This window comes from Rattus norvegicus, chromosome 4 (assembly GCF_036323735.1).
Source record: "Rattus norvegicus strain BN/NHsdMcwi chromosome 4, GRCr8, whole genome shotgun sequence".
Classification (NCBI taxonomy): Eukaryota; Metazoa; Chordata; class Mammalia; order Rodentia; family Muridae; genus Rattus; species Rattus norvegicus.
Window position 1 is genome coordinate 161708078 of NC_086022.1, and position 14387 is coordinate 161722464.

At 47.5% G+C, this 14387-nt stretch overlaps 1 long non-coding RNA gene across 1 annotated transcript; it reads right to left on the reverse strand.

Moving 5' to 3' along the window:
- Positions 1 to 237: 237 nt before the first annotated feature.
- LOC108350761 (uncharacterized) lies at positions 238 to 12744 on the reverse strand. Its single transcript, XR_001837693.3, has 4 exons — positions 12567 to 12744; positions 7215 to 7424; positions 4161 to 4499; positions 238 to 1747 (listed from the first exon to the last, which is right to left on the reverse strand). It is a non-coding gene; the product is annotated as an uncharacterized LOC108350761 (long non-coding RNA).
- Between the last annotated feature and the right edge of the window lie 1643 nt (positions 12745 to 14387).

Below are 14387 nucleotides of genomic sequence, written 5' to 3' on the forward strand. Positions count from 1 at the left end.
AATGTCTGATGGGGATGCCATGGTACGTACAGGTGGCACATAGCCAGAGAGCCAGCCAGCTAGTTCAGGCCAAAGGGATGACCCTCAGGACCTCTTCCAATCCTGATCACACCCACATATAAACTCTAAGTGTACAGAGTTAGACTATAGGGCTCAGTCTCTAACACATCAGTTTGAGGCGACCACAGAGAACATATACCTCAGCTCCGTCACTCCAAAAAGAGAAATGAGGTTTCTTTCCGATGGAAAGCTCAGTATTAAGAAGAGTGTAGTCCATGTATTACCACTATGTAAAGGACCCTCTCTGTACCTACTGCCAGCCTTGCTCTCTGATTTGCCCTCACACTCAGACGTCTGTGCCTCTCTTCTTTACTTGGCGTTCCTGATGTTTCCAACAAAGGCCCCAGGCCCCTCTGCATTGTTTTCTTGAGCTTTTGCCACAGGATGTTCCTTCCCTTGGTGTCACACTCCTTCCACGTGGCCCTCGGAGAGGTCAAGTGACTTGCTTGAGCAGCCGGTCAGAAACCATGACGAGAAGCCGCGCTTTGCTCAGCCTGGAACTCACAGCCTCACTGCCTATTGCTTCTCACTTTCCCGTCTCGGCTATCACACAGGTTGAGGACACCACACAGTTCAAGTCCTCCATTTGTTCCTGAGGCCCCACTGCAGGTCAATCCTTCCACCGTGGTTATCACATGCCTGTTTAGGAGTCAGCCCTATACTATCGCAGACGCACGCACGCACGCACGCACGCACGCACGCACGCACGCACGCACGCTCTGCAAGCTTTCCTAAGCTTCTCTTTTTTCCTAGCTACCCTGAACCAGTGCACAGGCATCATCCCCTCAGCCGTCACAGTGAACTCTGTCTTCTTCTCAGTTGTACCAGACAGTCAGTCCTTGTGTGATGTCCTCTGCCTCCTCTGTGGATCTGTGAACATCTTGAGGGTAGCGATCCAGTTATCTGTCATTACCTTCATTTAACGGAAATGGATACTAATCTATGTGCCAAATAGGTTTTTCAGAGGGCGGGGGCGTCTAATGTACACCTCATTAGCATAAATACTAATAAGCTGTCATTGGCTAATTTTCCAGCTGAGGATGCTCACCCTGGTGGGACAGTGTTCTCGGCTTCACACGGCAGGAAGAGGCGATGAGTTACAAGCTGGTTTCTTGGATCCAGGGGATGTTTGCCCGGGCGTTGAGATTTGCTGTGTCTTGTTTCAACACTACACGTGGGATATCGGGGTGAATCATCCTGCTTAAGAACTAAGACCCTCTCTTGTTAAGCCACTCTTGGTCTCATTTCACAGGGGAAGTAGGTTACACAGCTTAAGAGTTGGGACTTGAATTCTGGGTTGGAGACCCGTCATCTGAACCAGTCACTCTCGGGGATTCATCGGAGACTAGTTACCACAACTCACTAATGAGTCAGGAATCTAGAGTTTACGAGCAGGGATGTAAGGCCCCACTTCTTGCAGCTTTTAAGTCAATGAGGGAAGTGAGCCATTAAACTGATAGTGACACATTCAGAGATGACAACCTCAACCAGGGCAGCACCAGAGAACTTGGAGGACCTTCATAAATGGCCTTTCAAAGCTGCTGACAGGAAGGGATGAGAACTGCATGCATGCACACACATGTATATGTAAGACAGGGGTGTTACTGTGTAATTCAGGTTGTCCTTCTGCTGGTGACGTTCCTGTTCCTCTCCTTTATACTCCACTTAGAGGCTTGCACCATCACCCCTGAAAAAACAGATTTTGCAATTTTTCTGCAGTGGGTCTTGTGGAGTAGTGTCTTCTCTCCACCACTGTGTGGGATACATGGACTTCAATATTTATCAAAGTCAACTGCAGGATAAGTTAAAAACCAAATCGCATGTCCCCTAAACCCAAACAGAATCGTGTGGGGCACTTCCTGAATTTGCATTTTGGGGGCCAGTTCTTCCTTGTGATATTGGGGAGGATTAGAGAGGGTAGATGAACAGATGTTAAAAGAAAAATGATTTTAGGGGCTGGGGATTTAGCTCAGTGGTAGAGCGCTTACCTAGGAAGCGCAAGGCCCTGGGTTCAGTCCCCAGCTCCGAAAAAAAGAACCAAAAAAAAAAAAAAAAGAAAAAAGAAAAATGATTTTATCTTTTCAGAGAAGCCACCGGGTCACCTCAGGTTAGCCTATCCTTTTCGCCCAAGTCTGCAGTAAGTCTTACAAGGAATGGGAGCGGGAAGGGGATGTGCAGCTACTTCCCAGAAGAGAGTGGTTTCAAACCCAAGGGTCACGGCTGCATGGGGCAAAGGTTGCCAGTGCTCAGAGTCAGGGGATGAGGGGCTGCCTGGGAAACCCAGGAAACTGCCAAGTGCCTTCCATCCAAGGATCCCAGTGGTATTCTGAGGAAATAGGGGGCAGGGGGGAGGGTACCAAGAAGCACAGTAGGAAAAGGCTGTTGATGGGAATGGGTTTTGTTAAAGTTCTAGAACTTTCTTTAGGGTGGTGAGAGCATGGGGGTGGGGAGTCACTAACCTTGGACTGAGCCCCTGAGTGTAATAAGAACCCTCAGGGCCTAGTGCTAAGGAGAGTTTCCCACAGGGGAAACGGCTTCATACACTCCGTGGTCATCTCTGTCAGAGATACCTTACCAAGCGTGCTGGCTTTCTGTGTTTTATTCTCACCTGGACAATAGAAGACCTGGACTCTATAAAAGGGGAGTTCGAGGGCCCACAGAGTCTCCTGTACTCTCTCACTACTGCTTGATTCTTTTGAGTGCTGGAGAAGTCAGGGTGCTGTCATACAGGATGAGAGAGAGAGGGCAGAGGCTGGTGACCTGGCAATGCTCTTTCTTTGTCTGTCTGTCTGCCTGTCTGTCTGTCTCAGTGTATCTTTGTTTCTCTGTCTGTCTCTCTCTCTGTATCTATCTCTGTTTCTCTCTGTGTAGCTGTTTCTCTGTCTCTGTCTCTCTGTCCCTCCCCCAACTCTACCCCACCCCTCTGTGTGTGTGTGTGTGTGTGTGTGTGTGTGTGTGTGTCCATCTACTATCCATCAAACCACTTGTAAGCTCCTTACTCATCTTCCCAGGTAGGCCTCTGAGCAGGTTTCACCCAGTCTGATAATTAAGCAAGTCCCCTTCTCCTTGGTCTAGAAGCTTCTACACTCTGACATACTAATTCATATTGTCCCTGCTTATTTTCTTGGCTTCCAAGATCCAACAGCACTTCCCTGAATAAATGGTCTCATCAAATTAAAGAAAAGATGTCCATTTGGAACTGTTCTCATTACAAAAGTGAACTGGGCCAATGACTTATGACCATTCTTCCCCACTACAATAGGCTTCGCAGGGATCGGATGCGGCAGGTGAATTCTGGCTGAAGGAGAAAGTAAGAAAGCACAGAGTTCCACATCCATGGTGCTGCATAACATGAAGTCCCCTGCGGCATACACAATTACATGAAACAAACAGTAGCATTGGGGTCAGCTATGGGGACACATAGGGTATAGTCTTCACATCCCAGCAGATGGTGAGGGAGCCAACAAAGATAGTAGAAGGTGAGATTTGACTCTAAAAGGATTCTGATGGGGAGAAGGAGGACAGTGTCACACCCATGCTGAGGAAGATTCAAGTACAGGGGTGGAAACAGGAAGTGTTATGTCGGAGTAACAAGGACTGGGTGAGAGCAAACCATGGCTGTTTGGCGTGAGGTAAGCACTTAGAATAAGAGTCCAGTGAGGCTGGAAAGGTGATGTCAGAGTTCCAGCCCAGTTACAGAGGACTTACTCAGCCACAGGCATCCCCTTGTGGGGCTGCAGGAAACACCAGGATTGTTCTTTGCTAGGAATCAGGATGTGAACTGAAACTAAGAGTAGGGGGTAGTTAAGGTCTAGATTCTCCCAAGAGCTCTGATGGCGTGGCCTGGCCTGGAAAGACAAGACTTCTTGAGTCTTCTCCAGAGTAATGGCTGTCCTCCAGATTCACAGGCTCCCAGACCTCAAGGAAAACCCCACACAGAGTCCCGCAGGGCAGACAGAATGCTGGGCTTTGAGAATAGAAGAAGGGGTCTCTGACACGAGGAAAGTACCCAGATCTCAGAGCAGATGTTAAGGGCCCATAACCCTGCCCCCGATCCTTGTTTTACACAGCCCATTAGAGTCATATCTTGCCACACATACCTCTTGTCTTCACTCTTTACTGGCATCCTTGATTAGGTTTGCAGAGACAAGCCAGACTGGCTCCCCATCAGCTGCCCCTTAGTAAATGTGCGTTTCCCAGCATCGCTTCCAAGCTACCCCTTTCTGTGTCCTTCCTTGGGGCACAGATGCCCCTGCTTAGGAGTGACATATTTTGGACTGGCATGTGGAAGTTCACTCTCCTTTCACCTTATGTCCCCTCAGGACTCCTCATTCCTGTGCCGTGTGCTATACGCAGAACATCGTGCCTTGGTAAAGGACCTGCTCTTCAAAGCCACAGTCTCCAAATGTGTCATGGAGGGTGACCAACATGTGTGGAAGCTGGAGGGGAAGAACAAACTTCCATTGATTATTTGATTTATTTTCCAGACAAGTTCAAGGCTGGCCTTGAGCTCATAGCAATCCTTCTGCCCCAGCCTCCTAAATTCTGAGGTTACAAGGATGAGCCACCACGTCTGGCTATTTAGATAAAGAATATGGCCCTAAGGTAAGGGCCTCCGTTATTAGTGCATTGACACTGGTTCATTAGAAATAACAATGTGCCACAGTTACATGAGGAATTAACATGGAAAACTGGACGTACGGGAATCCCCCAGCTTATCCTTAAAACCTTGTACACAAAAACTTATTGCAAAACAAAAATGTTTTAAAATAAATCTCTCTCATGCGTATGTGTGGGTGATATATGTACATGTACGCATGTTCGTATGTGTGGGAGGGTAGGCACCTACATGTCTGCCCTGGTGTGAAGTGCGCATACACATGTGTACAGGTGTTAGGGAGCCCCGAGGTGCATACTGGGAATCTTCCTCAATGTTCTTCACCTTATTCATTGAGGTTAGGTCACTCAGTAGAATACAGAGTTTACCAGACCAATTTGTTTGGGGACCTCATTTCCATATTCAAAGCCTTGGGGTTACAGGAGGGCTGCCATGCCCCTAACAGTTAGGTGGGTTCTGGAGGACTGCAAGTGTTTTAACCACTAAGCCACCTCCACAGTCCTAAGGGTAGGACTCGTAGACCACGGTGTCTAGAGGAAGGTGGCCAGGCTGCTGCGGACTCTTGGGTCCCTCAGCCACCCAGGTGCTCAGCCCCTTCCTCTCATTCTCTTCCTCTCTTGGTAGAGTTGGCCTCATCTACAAGGTCTGAGGTGGCTTGTCACCACCCACATGCTTCCCGAGGCAGCCTGGAGGGAGAGGCAGGTTCAAGCATTCGTGCACTCTTTCTCTCAAACCCCACTGGCTGGAACTTTACTCAGATGGCCTGTGGTGGAGGCCATGGGACAGGCAGTGCTCACCGTGATGGGCATTTGAGGGTAATTACAAAGTGGCATTGAACAGTGTGGCAGTTAGCACACTTTGCCACATTAATGACTAATATAATAAAATATAACATATAATTAATATACTATCTAGCTATTCATATATTGAGATGGTGCTTACTCTTTCTGTTTGGTTTTGGTTTGCTCTTTTGAGACAGGGCCCCTCCGCATAGCCACAACTCTCCCGAAACTCCCAATGTGGACCAGGTTAGCCTTGAACTTGTGAACTCCTTATGTAAACTAGGATGGCTTTGAACCTTTTATCTCTGAATACTGGGACTCCAGATAAGAGACATCATGCTCAGCTTAGCCATTCAAAACAAAAAACAAACAAACAAACAAACAAAACCTGTTAGGGATGTACAAGGCAAGCATTGAAGCCTCCACTTTAAGACCATGGCCCGAGTTTCAGGCATCCTGATGGATGCTCCTTCTGTGTTCTAACCCCGTCTGCAGCCTATCTGTGAGTTCTGTTCTGGGTGTGTTTGGAAGAGTCACACCTCTCCTCGGCTGTGGGAAAGCCTCTGCTTTCTTGGCAGGATCTTCACTTTAGTCAAGGAGACTGGGAGTGTGGAAGAGAGGTAGAAAGGACAAGGCCAGCTTCTAAGCAAGCCGGGCAGACAGAGAAAGAAACAACGACAGATAGAGAAGGAGAAAGAGAGATAAGATGGAGTGGCCAGACACTGGGCCTGGAGCCCAGGACAGAGGCCAGGAGGAGGAACAGTGACAGAATACGACTGGAGGAGGGGTCTTTGAGGTCACCCATACTCGGGAGAGGTAGCACATAGCTCAACCTGGGTAGGTGGGGAACAGACAGTGTCTGGGACTTACTCAACCATCTTTGTCAAGGTTATTTCCTCTGGAATCATCAGAGAAGGGGAGAGGGGCTGGGTTGGAGTGGAAGAGAAAGAGCTCCCTTCCTGCCAGGGCCATCTCTTCAGCCCATCGCACAGGTTCTGTAAGGCTTTGTGCTCAGTTTAGGGAGTCGGCTTATTACTGGGTTTATGGATTGATCTTCCTGGGCCATATGTGTTTCTCACACTTCCTCCTCAGTGCTCACACAGCTATTCAAGTCAAGCAGAGAGGAGGCAAAACACAGGCAACAATTTCTACCTGGGAGGCTTTGAGAGGCTTCATGGAAGAGGTGTCCATCTCCAAGGGCAGGAAGAGAAGACAGGAGGAGGAGGAAGGGCCCTCTTAATCAGGGAACCTTGTGATCCAAGGTGAGGATGCTCAGAGTAAACTGCAGAGTGGAGCAGCAAGGAGCAAGGAAGGAGCGGTGGGAGTGAAGGAAACTGGGGCTGCGCCCTGGATTGGGAACAAGCTCGCAATAAAGTGACTTTCTCCGCGTGATAACGGGAACTGTTTCATGGCCTGTCTGCCCAAGATAGGGACAGAACCAGGAGTCTGAAACTGGGTCTCACAATGGGCTACCTTCTCTGCACTCACCAGACCTGGACGCTTAGGTCATCCTTACAAGCATGGGGTGGCCACAGGGACTGGAGACGAAGGCTGTCAGATCTCAAGTGGCCTCTGCAGCACTCCATCAGAGCAGAGCTCAGCCATTTTTTTTTAACGACAGCTTCATTCTGCTTTCTTGATGACTCACTTCATTCTCTTCCCTGCCTGACATTCTAATTCCCTCTCTGTCTGGAGCTCCTCACTTTGCTCATTCACCCCTTCTCCCCAATCTGCTGGGCTCCTCTGTCGCTTACCTCTTCACTTGGCACGTTCTGCCACATTCTACACACTGCCGTATGGTGATGGGTCACCATTGATGGTTGTGCCGGCTAGACTGTATCTTCTTGACACAAGTTACGCAAGGAAGAAGAGGGGTCCTCAGCTGAAGAACTGCCTCCATCAGACTGGCTCATGAGCAAGTCTATGGGGGCTGCTTTCTTGATCCATGTGGGGCCATCACAATCCTGGGAGGCATAAGAAAGGACGCGGAGCGTGAGCCTGGAGAGAAAGTCAGTAAGACGTGTTCTTCCATAGTCTCTGTTTCAGGTCCTGCCTCCAGGATCCTGCCTTAGCTTCCCTTGAAAATAGACTAACTGGTAAGCCAAATTATCCCCAAGTTGCTTCTAGCCAGTGCTTTATCACAGCATTGTACAATGGTGACCGGAGTAGAATACTTGTAGCAGTGGACAATGGCTTATATAAGAACTGGTGACTTGATGGAGACCCGGCTTCCTTCAGGTCTTCCTGCATCTTTAGCGGCTTGGGTTTCACTCCTGGGCTTCTTGTTTCATGGCCATGAGATGGCTGCAACTACTTCAGGTCATGCCTCCTCACAGAGCCATGAGAAGAAATAGATGAAAGGAGACTCTCTTTGTTTAAAACTAATGATGTCCTTTTTACAGTGCCCCTTCCAGTTCCTCTTGTCTAGTACTTGAGCAATGGTGGAAAATGGGATTGTCTATGATTATCCCACACTAATCCAGATTTGTGCATTAGTGCAGAATCCAGTCACCTTGGCACATATGCCGATAGTACATGTAAATGCATGTAAGTACATGTACACACATGTAAGTATATGTGTGTGCGACCCTCATGTGTGTTGTCTAGATCTTGGATTCTCTGTTGATTATCTTTCTCATTACTGTGATAAAACATCTGGTAAGATCAGCCTAAGGGAGGAGGGGTTTATTCTGGTTCACGCTTTGGAGAGGTACTGTCTGTCCTGGCGGGGAAGGCACAGAGATGGAAACAGGAAGTCTCTGGTCCCATGGCATTCATAGTGAGGAAGCGAGACAGTGCTGGTTGTCAACTGACTTTCTCCTTTCCTTTTTCTTTTCTGACCTCAGCCTATGGATTGGTGCTGCGTGTATTCAGGACAGGTGTTCCCCCCTCAGTTAAACCTCCCTGGAAACCCCACCACAGACACAGAGGTATGTCCTGAGTGACCCTAAATCTTGCCAAGTACAAATCAAGATTAACCACCAGAGCCAGGAATGGTGGTGCACACCTTTAATCCCAGCACTCAGGAGACAGATCTCTGAGTTCAAGGCCAGCCTGGTCTACAGAGTGAGTTTCAGGACAGCCAGGGCTGTTACACAGAGGAAACACTGTCTTAAAAAAAAAAACAAACAAAAGATTAGCCATTAAGAGTATCCAATCTAATGATTCTCTCAAGTCCAGATTTCATATTTTCCATTTCCTTCTGGATCTTTCCATTTGAATATTATAGAAGCCCCCAGAATTTAATGTTTCTAGCTAAGCACATTTATTTGTCTTTGTTGGGGAGCAGCCCCGCAGCATCAGGTGGACTTGAGATGGATTCGAAATTTCCCCTCACACAAATCCATTGAGATTTGGGGCTTTGATGGCTATTGAAGAGTTTTCTTTACATTCTATTCTCTAGAGCAGGGGTTCTTAACTTTTTGTGGGGGGGTTCAAATGACCCTCTCACAGGGGTTGCCTAAGACCAACAGAAAACACAGATGTTTACATTATGATTCATAATCATAATGATTCATAATCATAATTGGTAGCAAAATTACAGTGATGAAGTAGCAACAAAAATGATTTTGTGGTGTGTGTGGGGTCACAACACCATAAGGAGGTTGCAGCATAAGGAAGGTTGGGAACCACTGTTGTAAGGGAATGAAACTGGATGGATCGCAGTAAAGAAGTTTTCTTGACTAGCTTTCACAGTCTGAGTTTGGGTTGTCCCGAAACGGCTGTTTGCAGCCCGGAGAACCAGAAATCCAGTTGTTCTGAACAGGAAGCTGAAATCCTGAGAACCAAAGGAACCCAGAATTGCCACCCAGACTAAAACTGAAGGCTTAGGCACTCTCTAGAGAGTCTCTGGTACAGGACCACGTTTAAAGGCTGACGAAGCTGGAGTGTGATGTCTAGGAGGGAAGGCAGGCGCAGGAGAATCCCAAGGCTCCAGGAGAATCAGGCTTGGGATACAGGTGAACATCCCCTTCCCCTCCTGCTGCTGCCATCCAGGATGCCTCCACCCACATCTGCGTTGAGACTTTCCCACTGATCCTACAACCCATGGACCAATAGTCTCTGGGAATACCCTGCTAGATACCAAGGCACACCCTCGGAACCGTCAGGGCGTCTCTCAGTGAGCAAATGGAATTAAGCATCATAACTTATATCACTTCCAGTCTTTCCCAAGAGCTCAGGGCAAGGACTCTAACACAAAGGAAGCAAAGCAATAAAGCTCAAACCCAAGTGTTCTGCTTTCTGCGTCTGGCCTTCCCTTGAACCTCAGGGTAGAAAGTCTCTTCCAAGCCTGAGGCTAGGGGTAGAAGGTAGGAGGCAGAGGCAGGCAGTGTGGGGTGACCCAGCCATAAGTAACCCAAAGCTGTAGGTGATATGGACTGGCCTTCTGCCATTCCGAGACTCTGTGCTCGATTCAGAGGGCTAAACTCTGCACCCGGTTTTCTTGCCTTTTGGTCTATATCAGGCCTTTCTCAAAAATAAGCTCACTTTCCAGCCAAGACTGGAAATTGGTAGTGTGCCCAAGGCTAGAGAAGAGAACCTCTTACACTTCCTAGTGTGGGGATGAAGCCAAAGGATTTCCCCAAGCCTCCCAGCCACTGCTCAGCGCTTCTCGCTATCCTTCAGGGAGACTTAGACATTAAAGCTTCCCTCCCTGAAGGATTCCCCAGAGTCACCATGAGCCCCATTCCTTGTCATTCCACGGTCTGCCTTTAGCCAGGGTCCGTGGCCTCAGCTGACTGTTCCCATTCCCACTTCTCACGTCCATCTTCATCCCGTGGAGAATTAAAAGCAAATAAGGACAGCAAGCATAGGGTTGGGAGTGAGCTGCCCCAGCGTGAGCACAGTCAGTCTTCTGTGCTGGGTTCCCAGGACCAGGCACATAGTAGGTCTTTGTTTTCTGAACGAATGAATGAATGAGTGATGAATGAGTGAAACTAAGCTCTTACAGGTAGAGATTTGGTGACTGCAGTTGTTTCTGGGGGCAGTCTCACCACACGGTGAAGTGTTGAGGTAAGTCCTGAGGACCAGTCAACACGTCTGTCAGTCACCAGCTTCTAGGTTCCTCCCCTTTTCTTACATGCTACTCTCAGCTACAGAGCTGCAAGGTCTAGTGTTTTACATGTATGTATGTATGTATGTATGTATGTATGTATGTATGTTTTTAGAGAGAGAGAGAGAGAAAGTGTGTGTGTGTGTGTGTGTGTGTGTGTGTGTGTGTGTGTGTGTGCATGTGTGTGCTGTAATACAAATATCATTTGATGAAGGTCTGGCTTAGTCCTGGCTTCTTATCCAGTTGGCTTTGGTCTTCAACAAGGGGCATTACCTTCTGAGCTTTGAGATAGAGCGATTTCCAGGCTTCCTACAAGGCCCAGTAGCTTCAGGATTATCCCAAGGGAACAAACCTAACATTATTTACTTGTTATTTTGAATTTCTACTTCAAATTTCTTTCCAAATAGATTTTAACTTCCATCTCTGGTGGGAGAGGAGAAAGAACTGCCTATGCCTACTAAAACAAGAAATTCATTCATAGGATTGGGAACAAGACACAGATATCCTCTTCATAATATTGGAAGTTCTACCCAGCAAAGGGGAAAAAAATTAAATTATCACTGTCTGTGTATGGTGTGGCAGTACACAAGAAAACCAAGCAGAGTTGTAAGATACAAAATTGGCTAAAACAAAACAAGCAAACAGAACCCCGATAGACCCCATTCTGTTCCATATCATAATCTTAAACTATAATTCAGCCGTCCATAACAGTAGAAATATAAGAATAAATTCACTAAGAATCTGAATAATCTGCTTATGAAAAACTAGAAAGTATCAGTGACCACTGCTGGAGAAGACATAAACAAACCAAAGGCAGACGGCGCTCATGGACTGGGAGACAATATTGTATTAAACAAAGGATTATTATTATTATAGAAAGTATTGCCCAAAGCAATGCGGAGGTTCCAGTGAGCTCTAGAAAGACTGTGACAATTCTAAGACAGGGCATTCCTGTGGATTCACAAGGACCCAGGCAAACACACACACACACACACACACACACACATACACACACACACACGCAAACACACGTATACACACACACACACCACACCACCACCACCTTTCAGAGAAAACATCGAAGGACATTCTGGAAACATAATCTTAAAAGAAAAGGTAAATTAATTATATAAACGTTAAAGGCTTACATGGATCCAAACACACTTTCAAGAGGATGAGAATACAAAGGGAACCACACTCAGGGCTGGTGACAGCTCAGGGATTAAGGGCCACCTCACTGGCAGATTTGCCCTCTTCCAGAGGACCCAAGCTCCGTCCCCAGCATCCACACCAGGCAGCTCACAGCCTCATTACTTCATCTCTGGGGACCCCTTACATCCTCTTCTGGCCTCCGTAAGGCAGCTATGTACAGTCACATATGCAAACACATGATTTACAGTCTTTTTTAGAAATTTAAAAAGCACACAGAATTGGGGGAGAAACCAGCAAATTATACATTTGATAGAGATTTCATATCTAGATTATATGAGGAATACCCACCACCCAACCGCAGACAACCCCGTCAAACACTTAGCAGTGGGCCAGCCAGTTGGTTCAGAAGGTAAAAGAACTCGCCACATAATCCTGACCGTCTGACTCCACAGAGCTGTCCCCTAATGTCTAAGTGTGCCACGCACACATACACTGCCTCCAACATCATATACACAATAATAAATGAACTCAAACATAGGACTTGGCGAAGGATTCCAGAGTATATACAGGTGGTCAATAAACACATGCAAAGGCTCCCAGTGTTACTGCTGGAGAGCAATTAAGGAAGACTCTTCCCGTTTACCTCGTGAACATGCACACATGTGTGTAACATGCACTTCCCCCTCTTACATGTACACATACACGCACAACACACAAACATTTTTAAATGGTGAAATGGTTGGCTACAATTCAAAAAAATTGCTGAAGGAAGCGACCTGAAGAGATGAGGATTTGGGTGCTGAATGGCAAACGGTGCCACACAGAGGCTGGCTCCTTGTTCCCCATCCATCCATTAGTGCAGCCTCAACGTGGCTTGACAGATGATCCTAGGTGACCTTACCTGTGTTCTGTTGGGAAGACCAGAGAGAGGTAGAAGGATGGGTCTTAGCCTCCCTCAGATGCTGGCTGTTCCCTGCCTTAGAGAAGGGCCTGCAGCTTGGGCAGTGGGGACCAACTGGGCACCATGGGTTAGTCCTGGAGTGTTCAGCACAGCTGTCTCAGCTCCCTCTGCTCTTCTCACAATGCAACTATGACCTGGCCATACTCAATACTTGTAACCACCTTATGGGTGGCAACTCCTCTGGTGTCACATTCTGGCCTTCCTTTGTCCCCTTTGCCATCATAGCCAAATGACCCAGGCTAACCATCATCCCAGGGCCAAGCCCAGAGCAGCATGTGTGCACGGCCCTGTCAGTGCTTCCCAGGGATCTCCGGGGCTCTTTATTCTCAAGGCCACATTTGTCTCCTAAATTTTGCCCTTACAGAAGTCTTGACTCTCTCATCTTGCTCCGCTCTCCACCCCACCAGTGCCCCAGCAGCTGTTTCTCCTCTGGAGTTCCGAGCTGCTCCCCACCCCCACCCCAGAGCATCAGTAACACAAGGCTATTGTGCTCACTAGATGTTCCCAAGGCTTGGGATAACTGGCTGGTGGGACAGGGAAGGAAAAAAAAATCTACACATTGAGGGTCAGACACCACTGTTTCTAGAAACTCTTTGCTTTTCCAAGACATAGTATGGTTTTCACTGGCTTCCCCCCACCCTGCCCTGAGTGCCTTAGTCCCTCCAGGCAACTGGGACCCTCTATTTAAAGACTCTTGCCCCATGCCCTCTTTTTATGGGTCCCAATCCTTCATTAACTTTAAGACACTTTCTATTTCCCCTGTATATCTATAAACCCCTTTGAGGAATGTCTTTTAACCCCAGACATTGCCACTGGGTACAAAGACTGAAGAGCAACTCTGAAAGCGTCACTTCTGTATCTTCAACTGGGTCAATTAGGCAGGGCTGCCTGGGGGGTTCTGGCTTCCCACTTTCTGTTATAGTGTGTCTGTGGGCTGTAATGAGACTACAGAAGGAGACTCTGCATAGCTTGGACACACTGAAAGCATCCAAGAGAGATGGAAGTCATTGGTGACAGTCCCAGGTGTTAGAGACACAGACATGACCTCCTGGGCCTCAGCCTCTGGAGAATGAACAGAGGGCAAGGAGTATCATCTGGTGAGATCAAGGTCACAGCCTGCCAATTCCTTCTGTGTGTAGACTGAGGGTGATAACCACTAGAATGTGGTCAACACGGCATTGTACACCTGTCATCCCAGCACTGGGGAGGTCAAGGCAGGAGAATCAAGAGTTCAAGGCCTGGGGCTGGAAAGATGGCTCAGTGCCTAAGAGTATTTGTTGCTCCTGCACAGGTTCCATTTTAAGTCACACATGGCTGATTACAACTGTCTGTAACTCAAGTTCTTGGAGATCCAATGCCTTCTCTGGCCTCCCTGGGTACCAGACATGCTGTGGGGCACACACATACATGGAGATGAACATTCATACACATAAACTTAATAATAATAAAAATATAAAGCTTAAATCTAGTCTTCAATACATAGCATGGGCTACATGAGGCTCTCTCAGAAAACAAACAGATCTTCAGAAAGAGAGGCAAGCATGAGAGTCAACCTAGGTTGGGTATGTAGAGGAGAAAGGAAACTTATTATAAGCATTTGGAAGGGTAACTTGTTCTTGCTGGGTTGAGGGGGAAGTAGAGGCTGTAAGGGTCATTGTCACAGCCCCTGAGAAATTCAAACAGTGTAGCAATGTCACCACATGAACACAGGGACTAATTGAGTAAGATGAGAAACAACCAGCTCTCTATGCATCTGGAACT